Source organism: Drosophila ficusphila, unplaced genomic scaffold, assembly GCF_018152265.1.
Source record: "Drosophila ficusphila isolate 14025-0441.05 unplaced genomic scaffold, ASM1815226v1 contig_2, whole genome shotgun sequence".
Lineage (NCBI taxonomy): Eukaryota > Metazoa > Arthropoda > Insecta > Diptera > Drosophilidae > Drosophila > Drosophila ficusphila.
Window position 1 is genome coordinate 1013305 of NW_025064094.1, and position 24278 is coordinate 1037582.

Here is a 24278-nt window from a genome sequence, read left to right on the forward strand (position 1 = left end):
CGTTTGTTACTGGATTTGGCTGGAACACATTTTCAAGGTGGGCAGCGAATGTGTCGGCTCTGTCTTTGTCGCTTCTGGCCCAGCAGCCTGCAGGGGTCCTTATTGGCGTAACCGTTACTGTTGGTGGGCTCAGTGTTGAGTGGGCTTTCCATAGTGGGAATTTTGAGCTGAATGGAGATAGTTGTTCTATATAGCGATGTTGGGACCTGTCTTCTTCTTGTCGTAGTGCCTTGGTGAGTCTGCGTGAAGCTTCTTTTAACTGTTGCTTTGCAGATGGCGATCGAAGAGATTGCCATACACGTCGGGAACGACGCTTTGCTAGGACTAGCTGCTCTATTTCTGCGTTTGTATGCTTTATGTTATGTGTTGTGTTTTGCCTTGGTGGTGTTGCGATTCGTGCCGCTGAGGCCAAAACTGACTCTAGCATGCATACGGTTCTGTTGATGTCGTCTTCGCCGGTTAGCTGTGGTGTAAGTTCGATGTGCGAACTTACGTATTTTTGAATTTGAGCCAGTCTGTGCTTCTAGAAGTTAGCATGACGGGGTTGTCATTACTAACTGGCTGTTGGTTTAGGCTAAAAAGTACAGGCGAGTGATCTGATGATAGATCCGAGAGAGAACTGGCGCTAATTAGATTTCGTGGGATGTTTTTTATAACTGCGAAGTCTATCAAGTCTGGCAGTTTTCTGGGGTCGCTAGGCCAGTGTGTAGGTGATCCAGGGAAACGCAGTCAAGTTTGTTGCTAGGATTTATAATTGCATAATACAGTTGTCTACCTTTCGGCGTCACGAGGCGAGATCCCCAGTGCGTATGCTTGGCGTTGTAGTCTCCTGCTGCTATGAAGTATTTGCCTAGTGAGTTGAAGTAGTCAGTAAACTGGGCTTCGGATATCATGAATCGAGGAGGACAGTATACCGCTGCTAGAGCTAGATTGTGACAACCCAACTGTATATTGATAGATGTGGCTTGCAGGTAGTTAGTAGCAAACGTGTTGTGAAAGTGGTGCTTGATGCGGTTTTTAATCAGGACTCCAGTGCCTCCGTGGGCCTTTCCATCAGGATGATTGGTGTTGTAAAACATATACCCTCGGATTTGGAAATTATATTTGTTGGTAAGGTGGGTTTCTGCAAGTAACATTACGTCGATTTCATTGTCGTTCATAAATTGTGCTAGCTCAAGTTTGTGCCGTGAAACACCGTTGGCATTCCACAGTGCAATGCGCAGGGGAGCCATTGATTATTTTGATAAAGTGTTTTGGAGCATCTGAATCAAAATATTCTGATTTGTCAACATACTTTGCATGGTCGTCCGCATAAATGAAATGAATTCATCCATACTTTGTTGCAAACTGAGCATCATCGTTTCCATTCTATTTTCTGTGTGCTCTGCTAGTTGGTGAGAGACTGTAGGTGGTGGTTGGACATTGTAAGCGGGGCTGCTCGACTTCAGCAGTGCTTACGTCTGGTTCTATTCCTTTTATAACAACTTGTTGACCTTTACTACTTTTTAGCTGGTAGGTGTAGTAGTTCTTTTTCTTGGCGTCTAGGAGCTCCGTCAGTTTTCTAAAGCTTTCTTCGCTTTTGACTTGGACCTTTGTTTCATGTATTTCTCTTTTAGTCAAGGGGATTACGTGGAAGCTATCTTTACCAATCAGATCGATTATTATATTAACGAGGTTGTTGGAGTTTTTCTCTCGAATGTAAAGCGGAGTTCCGCACAACTTCGGAATAGAGTTTTGGTTTATCTCGATGATTTGTTAATCTTATCAGAAGATTTTGATTCACACTTGATTCTTCTACAAGAAATTGCACTTTGTTTAAGAAAAGCGAAGATTACGATAAATGTGGGAAAATCTAAATTTTGCATGAGAGAAATTAAGTATCTCTCTCAGTATCTCTCTTAATTTCAGATGGGCAGATTAAAACAGACCCGTTTAAAATTCAGGCTATTAACGAATTTCCACTCCCCACTACAGTGAAACAACTTTGACGTTTTCTAGGGTTGTCGGGTTGGTATAGGCGTTTTGCCGAAAACTACGCTTCTGTAAGCTTTCCACTGACTGAGATGCTTAAGAAAAACAAAATCTCGTTAGTTTGGGATGAAGCAGCGACAAACTCCTTTCAGGAATTGAAACGTAGACTGACAACAGCTCCTATCCTTGCAACACCTAACTTTTAAAAACCTTTCGTGTTGCTATGTGACGCTAGTTCTTTTGGCCTTGGTTGTGTTCTTCCTCAAAAGAATGATGATGGTTTCGAAATGCCTGTTGGTTACATGTCCGTTAAACTATCGAAGGCTCAGCGGAATTACACCGTCACAGAACTGGAGTGTCTCGCAGTTATTAAGGGTATAAAGAAGTTTCGCGCCTACATCGAAGGACAAGATTTTCTGGTAGTTACAGACCATGCAGCATTACAATGGCTTATGCGGCAGAAAGACTTGTCTGGTCGACTCGCTCGATGGGCTTTACAACTTCAAGGTTTCGATTTTCGCATTGAACATCAGAAGGGCTCTCAAAACATCATAGCAGACACCCTTTCCAGACAGAACGAATTAGTAGAGGAATTTGTGGACGTAGGTCCAATTATTGATTTAGAATCAGAAGATTTTCGCTCCTTGGAATATCTCGACCTGATCGAACGCATTCGTCAGAATCAAGAGGAACTTCCCAATCTTAAGATCACAGATGGATATGTATATAAGCGTACTGAAGCGATAACTGGAAACAATGAATCGGGTTTCGGCGTTGGATCATGAAAAAGAAAAAAAACAAAGGAAGGTTTTTTATAAAGGTACGACTCGGGGCTTACGGACTACGGACAACGGCGTATGGATTACTGGGTAGAAGTTTGGGGAGCCTCTCCGGGAAGGAGAACAATTTTGGCTACTGGACGCCGGACAATGCCGCGCGCCGTCCGGATGTCGACTACGCGGACATTGCCATCGGCTCCAGGAAAGACGGAGTCGATTCTACCGAGTCGCCACTCGTTTGAGGGCAGATTGTCGTCTTTGATGACGACCATGTCCCCGACACGCATATTCTCGGTGGGACACTTCCACTTGTTGCGCTTGTGGAGCTCTTTAAGGTCTTCATCCTTTCATCGAGCACGGAATTGCTGATGGAGCGCTTTCAAGTGTTGCCACCTGTTTAATATGGTCTTGGATACTCCCTTTACTTCGGGCTCCACTATGGATAGAAGAGGGCCGCCGACAAGAAAGTGCCCTGGTGTCAACGCTAGAAGATCAGTGGGATCCTCTGACATGGGAGATAGCGGTCTGGAATTTAGACAAGCTTCAATCTTCGCTAGCAGAGTGGCAAGTTCTTCAAAGGTATATTTCCGCGTAGCTGTGCATTTATAGAACAATGCCTTGAAGCTCTTGACACCAGCTTCCCATAGGCCTCCCATATGGGGTGCTCCTGGCGGAATGAAATGCCAGTCGAGCTGCTGATGACTATACGCATCAGTCACAGACTCTTTAACGGCCTGGAGAAAATCCCGGGACAGTAATGTGGAAGCGCCAACAAAGGTCTTCCCATTGTCCGACTGCACTTGGCGAGGACACCCACTTCTGGATACGAACCGAGCGAACGCCGCAAGAAATTTCTCGGTCGTCAGATCTGAAGTAGGCTCCAAATGGATAGCCTTAGTGGAGAAACAAACGAAAGCCAACACATACCCTTTCGTGATAAGACATGCTCTACCAGTGTAATTTTTTATATCGAAGGGCCCTGCGTAGTCCATCCCCGTGTACGTGAATGGACGGGAGAATGACACTCGTTCTCTTGGCAAATTTCCCATCATCTGGACTTGCAATCTCTTTTTGTAAATAACGCAGACCTTGCAGGCATTGATAACTGCCTTCACCAAGTATTTAATTCTCGGAACCCAATATCTGGACCGGGTGAGACGTACCACCAACTGGTTACCTCCGTGAAGCGTTATGAGATGCGTGAACTTTACCAGAAGCCGAGAGAGTGAACATTCGTACGGGAGGATTATCGGATGTCGTTCATCGTAACGCAAACTTTCAGAGGCTGTGACACGGCCACATGCCCTTAACAGCCCCTCCTGGTCTAGGAAAGGGTTTAAGGAGAAGATCGAACTGGAAGGGGACACCGGAAGCTTCTGACTCAAACAGCGATACTCGTTCGTTAAATACCTGCGCTGAGTGCAGAGAATCATGAGCCGTTCGGCGGCAACAAGTTCCTTGGCCTCCAGACGGATCTCTGAAAGCGGCGATTGTTTTTTGCACCGACTGATAAATCGCTGGACATACGCGAGGACCCGCAAAGCTCTATCCAATTTGGAAAAACGATCAAGGAAGTCTTCGTTCGGAATATACGCTACGTGGGCTTTGACTGCTCGCTTTTCGATCTCGGTCACGGGTAGGTCGGTCCCCTGGCTAGGCCATTGGCTACGTGGTTTTTGCAACCAAGTGGGTCCATGCCACCAGAGAGAACTACCGACAAGCTCTGGAAGGGCCACCCCTCGACTAGCCAAGTCAGCGGGATTATGTTCGGATTGAACGTGTGACCAGTTGGCTGCCTCTGTGGACTGAGTGATCTTCGTCACTCTGTTGGCAACGAAAGTAGTCCAATGGCAAGCTGGCTTAGCTAACCATGCCAACACAATGGTGGAGTCGGTCCAGCAGTGTAGATTCGAATTCAGCATCGGCATGCTGGGAAGGATCGCTTCAGCCATTTCGGCAAGCAGTAAAGCACCGCACAGCTCTAGTCGAGGAAGCGACACAGTTTTGACTGGCGCAACACGCGTCTTGGCGGTGAGCAGGTGTACCATCGTGGTATGTCCCATCTCTACGCGCACGTAGATCGCAGCGCCGTAGGCTTTCTGCGAGGCATCACAAAATCCATGATGCTCTAAGCGAAACTCTGGGCGAAAGGAAACCCATCTTGGAATCCGGACCTGATCAAGGATCGAATAACTTTGAAGAAAACTGTGCCACCTTTGGCACAGCTCAGATGGCAGCTTATCGTCCCACCCCAGCTCCTGAAGCCAAATCTCTTGCATAAAGATCTTGGCACACACAACAAATGGAGCGAGCCAGCCTGCCGGATCAAACAGTTTGGAGATTTGGGAAAGCACCTGGCGTTTTGTGGGGAAGATTTCTGTGGGTAGATCTGGTGGAACGAAGAAAAACTCATCGGACGTCGCTCTCCACCGTACACCGAGAGTCTTGGCTGTACTTTCAGTGTCGAGATCAAGGAAATCGCTGTTCAGAAGATGATCGGGTTGGATATGAGCTAACACCTCTTTGTTGTTGGATGTCCATTTTCTTAACGGAAAACCCGCGGAGTCTAGGGCATTCTGTAGCTCTTTTATTGTGAGTTGAGCATCTTCACCAGAGTCAGCTCCCGAAAGGACATCGTCTACATACATTGCACTACGAATGACTTTGCTCGCTCTTGGATGGCTGAGCTGCACGTCAGTCGCCAGCTGTTGTAGGACTCGTATCGCCAGGAAGGGCGCACAATTAATCCCGAAAGTTACCGTCTTTAATTCAAAATCTTGAATGTACCCCTCGCTGTTTCGGAATAAAATGCGTTGAAACGGGGTATGCTTCGGGTCTACCCAGATCTGTCGATACATTTTCTCGATATCGGCACTGTAAACGTATCGGAAATATCGCCACTTCAGAATTTGAATGGCCAGATCGGACTGTAAGACCGGGCCAGCATGAAGGATATCTTTTAGACTAACCCCATAGTCTGAAGGGCTCGAGGCATTGAACACCACACGAAGCTTGGTGGTCGTACTTTCCGGCTTGAGCACGGCATGATGCGGAAGATATTAACTCGCAGAATCATGGGTAGGATAGACCTCTTTCATGTGGTTGAGATCGAGATATTCTTGAATAACGGTATCGTACTTAACTTTCTGTTGGCTGTCCCTTTTCAAACGCTGCTCGTTTCTTAAGAATTGAGCCAACGCGAAGGATCTGGAGTGTCCCCACCCACTTCTGGATACGAACCGAGCGAACGCCGCAAGAAATTTCTTGGTCGTCAGATCTGAAGTAGGCTCCAAATGGATAGCCTTAGTGGAGAAACAAACGAAAACCAACACATACCCTTTCGTGATAAGACATGCTCTACCAGTGTAATTTTTTATATCGAAGGGCCCTGCGTAGTCCATCCCCGTGTACGTGAATGGACGGGAGAATGACACTCGTTCTCTTGGCAAATTTCCCATCATCTGGACTTGCAATCTCTTTTTGTAAATAACGCAGACCTTGCAGGCATTGATAACTGCCTTCACCAAGTTTTTAATTCTCGGAACCCAATATCTGGACCGGGTGAGACGTACCACCAACTGGTTACCTCCGTGAAGCGTTATGAGATGCGTGAACTTTACCAGAAGCCGAGAGAGTGAACATTCGTACGGGAGGATTATCGGATGTCGTTCATCGTAACGCAAACTTTCAGAGGCTGTGACACGGCCACATGCCCTTAACAGCCCCTCCTGGTCTAGGAGAGGGTTTAAGGAGAGGATCGAACTGGAAGGGGACACCGGAAGCTTCTGACTCAAACAGCGATACTCGTTCGTTAAATACCTGCGCTGAGTGCAGAGAATCATGAGCCGTTCGGCGGCGACAAGTTCCTTGGCCTCCAGACGGATCTCTGAAAGCGGCGATTGTTTTTTGCACCGACTGATAAATCGCTGGACATACGCGAGGACCCGCAAAGCTCTATCCAATTTGGAAAAACGATCAAGGAAGTCTTCGTTCGGAATATACGCTACGTGGGCTTTGACTGCTCGCTTTTCGATCTCGGTCACGGGTAGGTCGGTCCCCTGGCTAGGCCATTGGCTACGTGGTTTTTGCAACCAAGTGGGTCCATGCCACCAGAGAGAACTACCGACAAGCTCTGGAAGGGCCACCCCTCGACTAGCCAAGTCAGCGGGATTATGTTCGGATTGAACGTGTGACCAGTTGGCTGCCTCTGTGGACTGAGTGATCTTCGTCACTCTGTTGGCAACGAAAGTAGTCCAATGGCAAGCTGGCTTAGCTAACCATGCCAACACAATGGTGGAGTCGGTCCAGCAGTGTAGATTCGTCCAATGGCAAGCTGGCTTAGCTAACCATGCCAACACAATGGTGGAGTCGGTCCAGCAGTGTAGATTCGAATTCAGCATCGGCATGCTGGGAAGGATCGCTTCAGCCATTTCGGCAAGCAGTAAAGCTCCGCACAGCTCTAGTCGAGGAAGCGACACAGTTTTGACTGGCGCAACACGCGTCTTGGCGGTGAGCAGGTGTACCATCGTGGTATGTCCAATCTCTACGCGCAAGTAGATCGCAGCGCCGTAGGCTTTCTGCGAGGCATCACAAAATCCATGATGCTCTAAGCGAAACTCTGGGCGAAAGGAAACCCATCTTGGAATCCGGACCTGATCAAGGATCGAATAACTTTGAAGAAAACTGTGCCACCTTTGGCACAGCTCAGACGGCAGCTTATCGTCCCACCCCAGCTCCTGAAGCCAAATCTCTTGCATAAAGATCTTGGCACACACAACAAATGGAGCGAGCCAGCCTGCCGGATCAAACAGTTTTGGAGATTTGGGAAAGCACCTGGCGTTTTGTGGGGGGAGATTTCTGTGGGTAGATCTGGTGGAACGAAGAAAAACTCATCGGACGTCGCTCTCCACCGTACACCGAGAGTCTTGGCTATACTTTCAGTGTCGAGATCAAGGAAATCGCTGTTCAGAAGATGATCGGGTTGGATATGAGCTAACACCTCTTTGTTGTTGGATGTCCATTTTCTTAACGGAAAACCCGCGGAGTCTAGGGCATTCTGTAGCTCTTTTATTGTGAGTTGAGCATCTTTACCAGAGTCAGCTCCCGAAAGGACATCGTCTACATACATTGCACTACGAATGACTTTGCTCGCTCTTGGATGGCTGAGCTGCACGTCAGTCGCCAGCTGTTGTAGGACTCGTATCGCCAGGAAGGGCGCACAATTAATCCCGAAAGTTTCCGTCTTTAATTCAAAATCTCGAATGTACCCCTCGCTGTTTTGGAATAAAATGCGTTGGAACGGGGTATGCTTCGGGTCTACCCAGATCTGTCGATACATTTTCTCGATATCGGCACTGTAAACGTATCGGAAATATCGCCACTTCAGAATTTGAATGGTCAGATCGGACCGTAAGACCGGGCCAGCATGAAGGATATCTTTTAGACTAACCCCGTTGTCTGAAGGGCTCGAGGCATTGAACACCACACGAAGCTTGGTGGTCGTACTTTCCGGCTTGAGCACGGCATGATGCGGAAGATATTAACTCGCAGAATCATGGGTAGGATAGACCTCTTTCATGTGGTTGAGATCGAGATATTCTTGAATAACGGTATCGTACTTAACTTTCTGTTGGCTGTCCCTTTTCAAACGCTGCTCGTTTCTTAAGAATTGAGCCAACGCGAAGGATCTGGAGTGTCCCAGGGCGGGCTTTACGTCCTCCGGAAGGCTGACGATATATTTTCCACTATCGTCTCTCGTGGTTGTCCGGAGGAAATTTTCCCTCACAAGCCAAATCTGACTCTTTTGCCATTTTTATTGGCAGATCCTCCACCTCCCAAAACTTGGTGAGAAGTTGATCCAGGTTTGAATCGAATATATGGGAGATTCGAGTGGAGAAAGCGGAAATTTGCTCTTGCCTAGCAGCTGGCACTGGTCCGGTAAGGATCCATCCGAATATAGTCTCTTGACCAAGAAGAGAGCCACAGATGTTTGCTCGGGTGCCGCTTAGGAGTATGGAAGGCAGCAGATCAGCCCCGATTAACACATCTATCTGTGCACTCTCATGAAATTTTGGGTCCGCCAAAGAAAAATGGGGAAGCTCCCGTAGGAAATGCAGGACGGAAGTTGACCAGCTAATTGTGGAAGGACATAGGCAGTCGCGTCTAGCTGCAGGCCAGGCCTGGTCGGAGATCGAATTGAAAACTGGCAGAGTCTTTTGGATTCTGCTGCCAGTGTTTGGCTTAAGCCGGAGACTTGGGCTCGAATGAGCTGATGAGGCAACTTAATCAAGTTGAGCAGCCTCTCAGTCATGAATGTTGCCTCCGATCCAGAGTCGAGCAAGGCACGAGCTTTGAAGGTTGATCCCAAATGGCAAATGTCAATAACGGCGGTGCCCAACAAGACGGATCTATGACCCGTGGCAAAATAATTTTGCACCGTGGAGGTTGCGGCACTGGTAGTCGCTGGAGCGGTCGCAGTTGGTCTTGACCTGGGCGAAGAAGTTGGAGTTGGAGTCGAGGGCGTTGGAGACGCGTTACCTTGATGAAGTAGCGTGTGATGGCGGCCGCGGCATGTGAAGCAACTATGAGTGCTGTCACAGTCCCGTAGCTGATGTCCTCGTGCGAAGCAGTTCAGACACAGCTTTTTGCCTTTGATATAGGCGGACCGATCATCGACAGACATCCGGAGAAACCGTGCGCATGTCCGCACTGGATGGTTTTTTCAATTGCACAAGTCGCACCCTTTACCTCTGGGTACTACTCTAGCTTCATAGGAATGGATCCTACGTACCGTGGAATTCGAGGCTGCTGCTCTGGGCTGAGGCTGACTAGACGGACGGACGTCATCTATGGCCTCTAGTGTCCTGTGACGCTCAGTGAGGAAATTATTTAACTCCTGCCAAGAGGGAACATCGACCTTGTTGTGGAGCGACTGCTCCCAGAGGGAAAGTGTCAACTTTGGAAGTTTGGCGGAGACCATATAAACCAATAGGCAATCCCAATTGTCGGTGCTAATATCACTCGTTTCTAAAGCGTTAAGGCAACTCTGGATGGTGTCTTGAAGCTCTCGCAAAGCTGGCCCAGATTCCTGAGTGATGGACTGCACATTGAACAGTATTTTCAAATGACTATTTACTAATAACCGTTTGTTTTCAAAACGCTTAGTTAGGTTATCCCAGGCTGAGCGAAAACCATCGTTAGTCAAAGGCGACTTTGCCACAATTGTGTTTGCTTCGCCACTCGTTTTGGAATTCAGGTGGAACAATTTCTCGACCGGCGTCAATCTGGGATTATTAATGTAGATCGCCGTGAAAAGGTCCGTAAACGTCGGCCAGCGAAGATAATCGCCGGTGAAGACCTCGGTATCGCACGGAGGTAGCCGACAACCTGAAGGAACGTAGGTCTGGGACGGATCAGCAATAAGATTTTTTATGTTCGCACCACACCTTTCGTAGACGCCGTAGCAATAATTGTATTTCGCTCGGAGAATTGGCAAGCTGTCAGCTGCACTGTCTCCGGCTGAAATCAGGCGTACATTGCACTCATCGAACTCTTTTTGATGCGCTCCCACAATGCTCGGACCTCTTCGCGTCGGATATTTAGCATGGACATGCTCGGGGGAGTCGGCGACGGAGTGTTGCATCTCGCTTCGAATTCACTGAGTCGATCTGAAACCTCAATGAACTGATTCAGCGCAAGATCGGACGCAGCTAGAGCCATTTTTGTCTCGGAACGAGTGAGCCTTGCTTGGGGAGAGGGAGTCTTATTGGAAAGTTTAGGTGTGGGCGGCTTGACAACAATCTTCGGAGCTTTTGTTGGTGGAATGGGAGATTTCTTATTCACACCTTCACTGGACATGCCAAAAAACGAAACCTTTGTTGAAAAACGAGTGTGCTGGGCGTAAAAAACAAATTTTAGACCTTTGATATTTTAATTGCACTCTCGAAAAATTGGTGTTTAGCGGAATTTGTTTCGCTAAAAAGGAAACGGTCTATGGAAGCGACGATAAATAGAAAAGAGATATATGCCCAGTGGAAACGGGGTATATTTAAATTGCACAGGAGCGAATATTAATTGCCAAAAAAAACCCCAGAATAATTAAATAATATTTACTGTTTCGGATATGTAAAAAAAACGGGATTATTTTTTTTTGGTATGCTGGTATTTATTATTTTCTCTAAAGGGGTTAAAGAAAATATTACCAACTGTGGAGAAGACAGAAAAAACCAAAAAGGCTTGTTTATGCGGAGAATGGATGTTAATTATTTATTCAAAAAATAATTTATTTGCAAAAATTTAATTTATGAGCGATCAACAATGGTGTGCCGTACGGAGTGACGTTCACACTTAAATTTTATGGAACCAGACAACGAAATAAAATTTTTTTTTTTTAATTATTTTATGTTTTTTTTCTATGTTTAAGACCTTATGTCGTGTATAAAGCCCTTGCACTGGATGTCGTGCAACGGCTCCCTAATGGGCATGGGTGTGTATATATATGCAGTTGGGATGCTGGATTTGGATATACAGTCGACTCTCGTTAATTCAAACCTGCGATAATTCGAACCTCTCTATAATTCAAAGTTATCACGAGGTCCCTACGAAATCTCTTTATATTTCGAACTAAATCAATACATTTTCATACACTTGGTAATTCGAACGAAAAAATAATTGATATTTAACAAAACCACGCGTTAATTCGAAGTCATCAGCGTCTAACACTCGACAATTCAAAGTTACAAAGAAAAAAGGCGGAAATTTTGGGACAAGTTCAAACTTGCCTTTGTTTTTGTTTTGATTATGTAGTTTGACCATTTGACGCACACACTTCTTACGAATTGGTTTGTGTACTTATTCAGTTGCTGTTACTCTTTCGTTGGTATGCATATTAAAAGTTAGTGTTAGCTATGAGCCCTAGCAAGTATAAAGAACCTTTGGCAGAGGTGTCAGTTAAGGAAGCAAGATCCTCATTTGATACCTTATAAAGCTTATGTCTACAAAACGAAAGTGATGAAAAAGCATTTCAGGGACTTTTTCTCTTAAAAAAAAGTTATTGAGCAGTGTGAGCAGCAGAATTGTGCTTTAAAGCAAACCAGTATAACAAAGTTCTTTCGAAAATTTCGAACCATTTGATATTTCAAACACTCGATAATTCGAAATATTTCAAGAGTCCCTCGAGTTTCGAATTAACGAGAGTCGACTGTAAATGTATATATGTACGTATGTGCGTTCGTGCAGTTCGCGCTCACGCCAAAAAAAATGTTGGAAATAAAACACACTGAAACCAACAAAGTTTTCCGCGTCGGTGGTGGATTTTTATTATTTATTTTTATTTACACGGAGGCCGACGGAAAACTTTTAATGTTGGTATATTTTCGCTGTGGGAAGTAGAAAATATGATGTATGGATATATGGAATATATTTGGAGATATACAGGCAGGCTCCGGTTTTCACTTTCACAAGATTCTCTCGTTTTCGTTTTTGAAAACGAGAATTGGTGCTCCCGTTTTCACTTTCACAAGACTTTTTCGTTTTCAAAAACGGGCAAGTTTTTTTGTCGAAATGAAAAGTAAATGCGTTTTTCTACATTAAATCGGTTCTTAATTGCAAAAGGAAAAAAATAGTTGACTCCTTGGTCTATTGATGTTCATTTCACATCATCAGTAGGTCAATCTAATTCGTATTTATTTTTTAAATAATTATTTTCTGACCCCACCTTGATTTCATACATAAAATATTTGCCGTCGGCAACAACAAATTTCGTTTTGCTAAGGGGCCGATAAATCTATTGCCAAAAGTTATCGTCAATGCTGCCGTACTTGTAGTGGAACGAAACACCCACTTAAAAATACTTATAAAATGAAAACGAAAAAAAAATATTTGTAAAGAAAAGTTAAATAAGCTTTTTTTTTTTTAAAAATATGATTAATTTAGTTTCTTAAATGGCAAAAGTGCAGTAAAAAAAGTGGTTGAGAATAGTGGAATGAAAGCTGCAAAAAAGGTGGCAGCCCCTTATTGTGGGAAACAGCTGATATCTAATGGAGGCTTATTTGAACTTTTAAAAATGTAAGTAAGACAACTTAATTTACTGATCGTCAGACATATTAAAAACACATGTGCTGCATCTAAAATGTCTCGGTTTTCTTAAATCAATCAATTTCTGCCTTCTTTTGGCTTCAAAACAGGCAATTGAAAATATAAAAGGCATTTTTTCGCGTTGTTTACTTTTGACCAAAAAAAGTCAGCTGTTTGAACCATTCCGATAACGAAACGATGACAAAAAGTTTGTGAAAACCGGAGCACCTAAAACGAAAACGTACGTTTTCGCCCAAAAACGAAAACGAGAAAAAAAAGTGAAAACCGGAGCCTGCCTGATATATGGAATATATGATATATATATGTATATGTATATGTATGATATATGTTTGTATTTGTGGCGGAAAATTTATTTAAATTATTGCCGGCGGGTATGTGTTGAGCTTTCGATTTTTATTTAGTGGACTGTATTGAAAGAAAAGGTGTGCAAAATATTTAGCGTAGGAGTACAGTGAAAAAAAAACACTTTGAAATTGGGGGCCCTTTTTCGGCAGAACACTTGGAATTTTTTCACAGAAATTATTTTTTCACTATTCACTTGGAATATTTTGCACACTTTACACTTTTCATTAAATTTTGGAACTTTCACTTTTTATTGAAGTTTGCAATTTTCACCTTTTATTAAAGTTTTCAATTTTTGCTCTTTGTTAAAGTTTGGAATTTTGCTCATTTGATATATGTATACTTGTATGTACATATGTGTACGGTTTTACTTTGATGTACGGGCCAAAGAGGAATTGGAAGAATATGGCGGCACGATCAAAGAAAAACGGAAAATGGAAGAGAAATTAATAATTGCCGTTTTCGGATTAAATCGGACTTGGATTTTCAGAAAAAATCATGCAGAAAGTCAAACGAAACAGTGTTTTCGAGTGGCTGACTGCAGACCGGCAAATTAATATAGATCTTCGTCAGGGGCGGATTAAGACAATTTGCCGCCCTAGGCAGTTTTGATTTTGCCGCCCTTGACTGCAGCCTAATTTTCAAAAGTAGTATTTTATGTAGTGTTAACAGTCGAGATTTGCCGCCCCTAAAAATTTGCCGCCCTAGGCAGCTGCCTATGTTGCCTATATGGTAAATCCGCCACTGATCTTCGTACTTATCTTGAGCAATTTCGGGCGCTGGGTCAATCCGGCTCGAAGGACCAAAAAATGTTGTGTTGGGGGCGTCCGACTTGAAGGCAGCAAACTCCTGTGGTCAGCGACGGCTGGCGGTGCAAGCTGTGGGGGCAAGAAAAAACACTCGACGATCGCGGGAAAATAAAAAGACTTTGGATTTCAATCGTGGCGCGGACCGGCCGGGCGTTTAATTCATGCGTTGACGTATTTGGAACTAACTTAAGCTATTGTAAGCTAGGCGCTTGGAGGCGCAGCGGAGACTTCTTGCGCTCGGGGAGTGGAGAGCCTGGACGGCCGAGCGCGACATGCTCCAAGCTCCGGGAGAGGGAGAGTGCGGTGTGGGAAGCTCCGGGAGAGGGAGAGCGGGAGAGGCCTGAACACCTTGAAGAGCATATCTTATTCACATTTGGAGTTCCTGAATCAATTCTTACAGACAATGGATCGCAATTCGAAATCTCAGGAACATAATCTGTGGGTGTAGTGGTCAGTGAACAGAAAGACAAGATTTTTAAATTATAACGGACGTACAAAATTTATTAGGTCAGCTAAGGGTTAAACTAGCTCGAGTGTTCAAGCTTTAATATCAACTATACTGCTTCAGCTTAAATCGTATAGTTGTCTCACACACACCCTTTGCTAAGTTGCCAGGAATAGTCCCGTTAAAGGTCATGAACAGATAGCCACGCTCCTAGAAAATTCGGCCGATTCGATCATTTCGCTGCCGATCTTCTACCGCCACAGTGCGTAAAATTTTGTGAACGAGAAATTTTAATTCAAGAGTGAAAACCAACCACGTGTTCGGAACCGCACCCACAGCCAAGTCCAAATTTAGGCAAGTGGGCGGAGAACCGCAACTTTTGTGCAGCGATCAGGAGACTCCAAAGTCTACCTGTAGTGAACCAGTGATTTGATTTGAAGTTTTTGAAGGTAAATTTGCTAAAGTCATACAGAGTTGTGTGTGTACGCTAATTTAGTAAATCTTCCGTGCTTCTGGTCATCGGCGGCCGGCTCAGCCTTGGCGCTGCGCGCTTTCATACAAACACACATACATATATGTGTTCTAAATCTTGCTGCCGCCGGTGTCCCAACTTTGCAGTCGGTATTAGTGGGATGCGCCATAACCTTTTTGGGATACCCTACCCAGGGAAATCTGTGGAGTAGTTAGAGCGACAGCAGGACAGCAGCCACATTTGACAAGTGGAAATAACAACATCTAAGCTGCAACATTAACAAAAAATATGTGAGCACATGGCGTTGCATAACATATAACCTTTCTTCGTGAGTACACGAATCACCCTGTATTGGAAAGAAAACCAGAGTTTGGCACCGCTGAATATTAACCCTTGTGTCAGAGCTGTGCCAATGTCAACCAATTTAAAATAATTTAAATTTTAATTTGAATTCTCTTTGTTTGAAAATTTGATAAACTCTTAATTGAAATTTTTAGTTTAAGTAAACTCATATGTACAGCCTCTAACGATTAATGTCAGCCTAAAATTTTTACTATCTTTATGCAAGTTAATTTACTCCCGGAAACTTTTTAAAAAAAATAAAATTTTTTATTTTAATTTTCACTTGGTGATAAACCTTTATTTGAATATATAATTTTTACACAAGATTTTGCTTAACTTTAAAATTCCGTTACTGAACGCGGCTCGGGTCAAAAATGGACTGACTGCCAAATCTTTAATCTGATCCAAAGAACATCGGCCAAAAGCTTTTCTTGAACTTCAAGAAGTTTCTTTTTGTTTAAAATAAAAGCTCATGCTGTAAGTGTCGCATCCTATTGTGAAATTCAATTATGCTGACCAATGCAGTTTATTTGGGGCTTGGAGTGAGGAAGGCGCAATTGATTGGGCTTCGAACGGAAGCTGATGTTTACTTTAAGTTTGATTTGTTTATTTCGGTTGGGGATCCAAGAGCGGACCTCAAAGACAAAGGCAGGCAATGGCAAAGGCGAATGCGAAGATCGCTAAGATTGAATTTTGGAAATTGTTTATAAATGCCATAAGAAGCATAGTTTCATGGGTTGGATAACTCTCCCCCTTCTAAAATGGATCGCCCCGATTCATTATTAATTTCTTTTAATCGGTCTCTTAGTTTTGAAAAAAAGCATTGGTCTTGGTTTATATTTTTTTCTGTGACAATTTCTTCTAGATTTGTATCTTCTTGCATAATAATTTCTTGTTTTGAATTTTCGTGCTCTAAATTTTCTTGGTTAGCTTTTTCTTCTAGTTCTGGCCGTTGTTTTTTGTTTACAAAAATAACATTTTTATATTTTATAAAAAGTAAAAAAACTAAATATACGATGATTATAATTAGTAATATATAAGAAATTGGAATTTTTGTATTATTAATTTGGAAATATGGATTGAGAATATTTATATTATCAAGAGTAAGTTCTGAATTATTAGAAACAATATATTCATCAATGTCATAATTAATAAATTTATGCTGTGCTATGTAGTTTAATATTTTTCTTTCGGTGTTTACATAAGTAATATTATTTATGGTTACTGAGTCATTGAACAAAATTAAATATGAACCTTTTAGTTTTGTTATGTCTACTATGTTTGTTCCTGTAACTAAAATCGCACCATCTTGGAGGATGTCTATTTTTTTGTTAATTTCTCTTATTTTAGAACAGTTGGCTTTTTTCGCCATTTAAAAGTTTTATAAAGCAATTTCTTTCTGAACTTAATTTACAGTAGTTGTTGAAAATTTCTTCTTTAAAATTGGTCATTAAGTAATATTTATTTTTGCAAAAGGCAACTTGATTGTTTATCAATAATTTTCCATCGGGTTGAGCAATAGCTCTTGTTTTATACAGGTCACATTTTTCATTAATCAGGGGGTATTTTATATAGACTACTAATAAATCGTTATTAAATAAAATTTTATAAGTTGATATATCCATTAAGTCGGTTAATACTACAGATTGTTTTTCGTGATTGTAAATTTCCTTAATTTATTTTTCATTTAGAATTTTTGTATTAAAAATTTTTGTTTTTGCCAAGATAATGGTATCTAATAAATTTTGCAAATCGAATATTAGCAACCGTAAACGGTGTTTTCGTAAAATTGTTTCCTCATTGAAGACTACATTTTTTAAATTTTCAGTTAGGTATTTTACTTCGTTAAATAATTGGGAATTTATTGTGAATTGTTTGTTATTATTTTGTATTAAGTCATCTATTTTATTTTGTACAGTTATGAAATCATTATAATCAGGAGTTCCTGCTATCCATTTCCATAAAGTTCCTATTTCGTTTATTCCTCTTTTTTGCCTTTTTGGCATTATTTCTGATAATGTTATTCTGATGAGTTCTAAATCCATTGAAATTTCCCATTCTATATCTGTTTTTGCTGATTTATCTAAAATTCTAGTTTCCGTGTTAATTATTTCTTCATAAAAACTTAAATTAGTTACGTGAAATAAATCTGCGTATGAATCATACGTCAATACGTCTTTGTTGTCTTTAAATAATAAATAATCATGACTTGTATAGTCAATTATTTCGGAACTTGTTAAAAGTATTAGGTTCAGTACAAGTACTCGGGAAAACATTTTTCTGAAAAAAAGTAAAATTATATATTTTTTGCAATTAGAATTTAATATTATCTTTATGAATAGTCCTATTTCTATTGTTGATAATTATTTTGTTAGGCATATTTTCCTTAACTACCTGTTTTTTATATCTGGAATTAAGCTTATTTCGTTCCCCATGTTTTTTTTCATAAACAACTTGTCCTACATGATACTGTTTTTCTTTTCTGTTTTCGTTATGTTTTTCCAACATTTTTGACTGTGTATTTTTTAGTATGAGGGGAATATTTTCGTGCTCAATTTTATTATAAAGGATTCAAAAGGTTTTTGGTTTGTTGTAGAGTGAATAGTCTGATTATATTTTTGAGCGGCTCTAATAACTATTTCTGAATAGTCAGTTAAATTAAACTCTTCTTTTATGCAGCGAGCTATTTCCGTTAATGTCGAGTGTGCTCTCTCAACTTGTCCGTTTGAAGAACTGTGTCTTGGGTCTGCGTAATGTAAACTTATTCCACACCTTTGTGCAAATGATTTAAATTGGGCCGAGGTAAAACTCGGTTCGTTATCTGTCATAATTACTTTAACTTGGGGAAATTGTTGAAGTAGTTCCATTACTTTATTTTCAATGTTTAACTTAGTTTGAATTTCTTTTACCACAAGATATTTTGAATAAGCGTCTATACAGGTTAGGAATGTTAAATTTTGAGCGTAGTATATATCAATATGTAAATTCTCTCCCTCTTTATTTGGAATTGGGGCTTCCCCAATTGGAATTTTTACTGGGTGCCTGTTATATTTATTTTCGTTACAAATCACACAATTTTTAATATATTCTTTTAATTTTTTAAAACAGTTTGGCCAATAATATAATCTACTGATCTGTTTGTAGTTTTCTTCTACCCCTCTATGAGCTCGACTGTGTGTTTCTTCTATTATTATGGCTTTATCTTCTTCATTTTCCACGTCTTGTAGAAAGATTCTTGTAAAAAGGAATGTGTTTGTAAAATTATTTTTTAAAGGTAATTGAATATGAAATAAGTCCTCTAAGGTACACTGAATTCCTACCGTAATGTTAGGTGGAAGATACTCTCTTAATATTGATATTAAATTTTCTGGTGTGTCATATTCAATTATATGTCTTGTCCTGTCAAAGATTTCTAGTGACTCATGTATTGTATACCTTCCCGTTGTTAATAACAGTTGTTGTTTAAACTGATTTAACGGTTTACGGGTCTCTTGTATTACATTTTCAAAACTACTTTCAGCTGAATGCTGTGTGTTTTGATCTGAGTCTGACTGGTCTGTTTGTTCTATATCGCTGTTGGTAATATTATTTATCTGAATTCTAGATAATGCGTCGGCTACAACATTTGTTGTACCGGGCTTATATATTATTTTCGGTGTAAAGCTTTCTATGAATGAATACCATCTTTTCATTTCTACGTTCGGATTTTTATCCGAAACTGTGAAAGATAGAGATTGATGGTCGGTTTGGATTTCTATACCAATAACTCCGTACAAATAGTTTCTTAAATTTTTTAATGCCCATACTATGGCAAGCAATTCTTTTTTGTTTGTTGCGTAAAGCTGCTCGGTTTTATTTAGTGTTTTAGAAATAAAAGTAATTGGTTTATTATCTTGTGATAATACCGCCCCAATAGCTACGTCTGATGCGTCTGTTGTTAAAGTGAATTTCTTTTCATAATCTGGCTGAACTAATTCAACTTGTGCTATTAAATTTTCTTTTAGCTCGTTAAAAGCTTGTACAGCTGAATCGTCCAACTGTATTAAAATTTTTGAAGACATTCTTTTAGAGACATTTCCATTTTCCCCTCCTAAGTATTTAGTTAGGGGTTTTGCTATTTTAGCATAATTTCGGACAAATTTTCGGTAATAGCCAGTTAGGCCTAGAAAGCTTCGTAGTTCTCTAATATTTTGTGGTATCGGATATTTTGAAATTGTGGAGATTTTTTCCGGATCTGTTTTAATTACATTATGAGATACAATGTAACCAAGGAAAGAGGTTTCTAATTTAAAAAATTTAGATTTTTCGAGAGAAATTTTCATATTTGCTCTCTGTAAAATGCTGATTATTCGAATTAAGTCCGAGTAATGTTGCTCGATTGTGTTTGAGAAAATTATAATATCATCCATGTAGACGTGACATGTTTTTCCTACCTGTTCTCTTAGAATGTCATCCATTGCTCTTTGAAAAATTCTGGGTGCATTTGTTAAACCGAATGGCATGCGTAAAAATTCAAATTTTCCATTGTTAATGGAAAAGGATGTTTTTTCAACATCTGAGTCCTTCATTAAAATTTGATGGAATCCTGATTCCAAGTCAATTGTTGAAAAGAATTTAGCCTTCCCTAAGTTGGCTAATATTACAGACGGGTCTTGCATCGGGTATCTATCCGGTATTGTGTTTTCATTTAATTTTTTATAATCTATTACAAGCCTATGTTTTGGGCTACCATCTTCATTCTGACCTTTTTTGGGTACCACCAATACTGGTGAATTGTAAGGACTTCTACTGGGCCTTATAATATTTTCATTTAGCATTCTGCTAATTTCACTATTAACGAAATCTGAAACTGATAAGGCATAGGGATATTGTTTACTGTAAATAGGCCTGTCAATATTGGTGTTTATTTCACCTCTAATATCTGTTCTGAATGGAATTTGTAAATTTATTTTTGAATGTTCTGTTTCAATTAAGTCAATTATTTTTTTCTTCAAATCTTCAACTTGATTTGAGTTTAACATTTTAATGTTATTTATTTTATTTTTCTTAAATTCTATGACGGATAAATCATCGTCGATGCGTTTGGGATTTTTAGATCCCAAACTTTTTTAATTTTTTTGTTGACGGATAATTCTACGTCGGCGTGCTCAGGATTTTTAGATCCCAAACTTTTTAATTTTTTGTTGACGGATAATTCTACGTCGGCGTGCTCAGGATTTTTAGATCCCAAGCTTTTTTTTAATTTTTTGTTGACGGATAATTCTACGTCGGCGTGCTCAGGATTTGTAGATCCCAAGCTGAATGAACTTTTTTCAACCATTACAGATTCTGGTTGGATTTCTTTTTGCTCATCAAAGTATTTATTTATTATATACTCTTTTAATGGAAGAATAATTTTTTCCTTAGTTAACGACAATTGATTTAATGAATTATCTTCATCATAAAATAATTTTTCTTCTTTGCCGTTATAATTAATAGTTCCTCTTTGAATATTAATTACAGCTCCTATTTTCTTTAGGAGATTAAAACCTATTAGTAAGTCGGATTCTAATCCTTCTATTTCATAAAAAACTTGTTTTATATTAAATATGGTTACCATATGGTAATATTTAATTATAGTAAACCCATTAATGGTTGAAACTCTTTTGTAAATCGGAAGCTCATTTTTATTTTGGTATATTCCCTTTTTTATGTAACAGGATGTTGCACCTGTATCAATTAAAATTTTTAATTCCCTTTGGATTTTTTTATCTGTTCTTTTCAAGTAGGGTAATCCTACTCCGGGTTCTGACCTAAAAAATGATCCTCTTCTATATTATTTACTCTCATTGTTTTTTGAACGGGTTGATTTACTGATCCTGATGGTTCTCGCTTTAATGGTTGATGTGGTTCAGACTGTTTGTTTTGACCAGCGTTTGTATTTTCCCTTTGAGCTTTATTTTGATAAAAACTAATTCTGGGATCATTATTATTATAGTTTCGCTTGTTATTATAACCTCTATAAAAATTGTTATTCGGACGATTTTGATATTGGATTGATTCATCTACATCCATTGGTTCTGCAGCTGGCTGTACCTGATTATTATTGGGTTTCCAATTATTATTTTGTCCCCACTGATTGTTATTGTTTTGTCCCCACCGGTTATTATTCCTTTGACCCCATTGAATATTATTATTTTGTCCCTGATTCCACTGGTTATTATTCTCTTGCTTTGAGGCTCTTTGATTATACCTTAAATAAGTAGAATTGTTATTGTTGGATGTTTTATGGTTAGAAGTAGTACCATTTTGCTGTGATTCGTTATTATAATTTGAGTTATAATTTCTATAACTCATTCCCATGAAGTTATGAGCAAACTTTGCTCTCATATTGTTGCTTTCCATCTCCTGTACTAACGCTAATGCATTTGGCAAGTCTGTTGGGTTCATGGAATACAGAGTTGAAGATATTGGGCCGTTTAGGCCAGTTATGAAAACTCTCAGAGCACTCTGTCTATGTCTATTATTAACTTCAGAAGTTATTGGCTTATTTCTGCCATATGTCATTATTGTTTTATTGGTTAACAGAGTAAGTTTTCTGTACACCTGATTGTAATACTCCATAATAGTTTGTTTGCCCTGGGTTAAAATGCTTAGTTCCTGTTCAATTATGTGAAGAGGTCTCCTATCGCTAAAAATAAAATCTAATCTGGCCAGCATGGCATCAAAGTTAAAAGCTGTTCCGTGAATTGTTAAAGCATCATTTGCTTTTTCAGTTATCTTATTTCTTAGTATTGATAATGCTGAGAAATATCGCTTACTTTTTCGGGTGTACTGGCTCATAGCGTTCTCTGCTGCTTCCCTCCAACTAACATATTTTTCATGTTCTCCTTTAAATTCTGGTACTGATTTAACAATTTCATATGATTCCTCACATCTTATTGAATTGTCAATTTCTTCGGTATTATAGTCTTCTACTTTGTTTACATTCGTTTGAAGTTCTGTTTTTAAAGTTTCGATTTCTCGTTTAAGGGAATTAACCTCGGATGAAACAATCTGCTTTATTAATTCTTGTGTCAATAATACATGTTTTTGTAATTCTGTGTTTGCCATTTTACTTGTGCTTGGCTCTTCGGCCATTCTTAAATTATTAAATAAATATAATAAATCGTCTAGATTCTCCAGGGTAAATTATGAGTTTTTATCTTTTTATTCCTTAAATTACATTATATCTTAATTCTTACGATTTCTTTAGTTTTTTTTTGTTTTAATTTCCTTGATGATGTCACGTCTTCCCTCTTGGTTAATTTGATTGTTGTCGTGTTGATTTTGGCGAGGGAATGCCCTTCAGCCCATCCTTCCTTCTTAAGTGTTTTTAAATGTTGTCGTGTTGAGTTTGGCGAGGGAATGCCCTTCAGCCCTTCCTTCTATTTTTGAAAAGTTCTTTTTAATTTCCCTGGTTTTCTTTTAACTTTAACTTTTAATTTGTTTTTTAACTTTTTCTCCACGTTTTTTTTGTTTAGTTTATTTTTGATTTTCACTTAAATTTTTGTTTGGTTTATAATTTCTGTTTTTGTGTAAAAAAAAATAATTCTTTCGGTCCACCTTTATAATTTATTTCCGGGTATTTTGCGATCACAATATATCGTCGATTGGTGATGGATTTTTTTTAATTTTTTTCCACTAAAAATTGTTTGGGTTTTTGGCGGCGCGAGTTGCGTTTAGTTTTAATTAATTTGTTATCATTAATTTAAAAACGAACTTTTTATGACACCGCCCCACGTTGGGCGCCAGTTAATTTACTCCCGGAAACTTTTTAAAAAAAATAAAATTTTTTATTTTAATTTTCACTTGGTGATAAACCTTTATTTGAATATATAATTTTTACACAAGATTTTGCTTAACTTTAAAATTCCGTTACTGAACGCGGCTCGGGTCAAAAATAGACTGACTGCCAAATCTTTAATCTGATCCAAAGAACATCGGCCAAAAGCTTTTCTTGAACTTCAAGAAGTTTCTTTTTGTTTAAAATAAAAGCTCATGCTGTAAGTGTCGCATCCTATTGTGAAATTCAATTATGCTGACCAATGCAGTTTATTTGGGGCTTGGAGTGAGGAAGGCGCAATTGATTGGGCTTCGAACGGAAGCTGATGTTTACTTTAAGTTTGATTTGTTTATTTCGGTTGGGGATCCAAGAGCGGACCTCAAAGACAAAGGCAGGCAATGGCAAAGGCGAATGCGAAGATCGCTAAGATTGAATTTTGGAAATTGTTTATAAATGCCATAAGAAGCATAGTTTCATGGGTTGGATAACTTGCATACTCATTTACATATATTATATAAATATATTTACTAAAGCTTGTTCCACAGCTACAAACAGTTTGTTGGGCCCAAGATCTTGTTGTAGGTTAATGTAAGTGGTACTTGGACTTATTTGGAAATGAATTAACCCTTAGTGGGTACAACCGAAGTTGACATTCTTGCGTTAGGCTTTTGCTAAATTTACAATGAATGAAGTTAAATTTCTTAGCATTTAAATTAAAATTAATCTAGAGCAAAATAATTTGAAAATTAAGTACAACCCTTTGGAAGAAAAATGAAAATGTATAATTATAAATATTATCATCTTTGGAATTTAATTAAAGTATGAACATTTGAAGATATCGCTGAGTCTGTCTAATTACATAATGCCGAGGAATTATCGAGGTTAAAACACGTATTGATTTTGTGTTAGGGGTAATGCCAAACTTCCATATCATTACCAAGGTAGGGCGGGTACAGAACGGGTGATCAATACCAACTAAGATCACCACAACCGTGTTTGCTTGCCTCTTTCTATCAACTATACCGATGGGGATCATTATGCTGATATTTTTGGTTATTTTTTTGTATTTAGTAGAGTAGAGTCAGAAAGTGTACTTTCATTTATCATGTCACCACACATGGAGAACATAGGGATAGGAAAAACCCCGACCCCAATACCGGCGAGCTGAGCGCAAAGCGCAGCATAGTGCACTGAGCCTCCGATTCCCTCTCCAACCGAG

The 24278-nt window shown here is 39.8% G+C and overlaps 1 protein-coding gene across 1 annotated transcript in view; it reads left to right on the forward strand.

Moving 5' to 3' along the window:
* The window catches only part of LOC108096982 (unconventional myosin-VIIa), a 634406-nt gene that overhangs the window by 414263 nt on the left and 195865 nt on the right, over window positions 1-24278 (forward strand).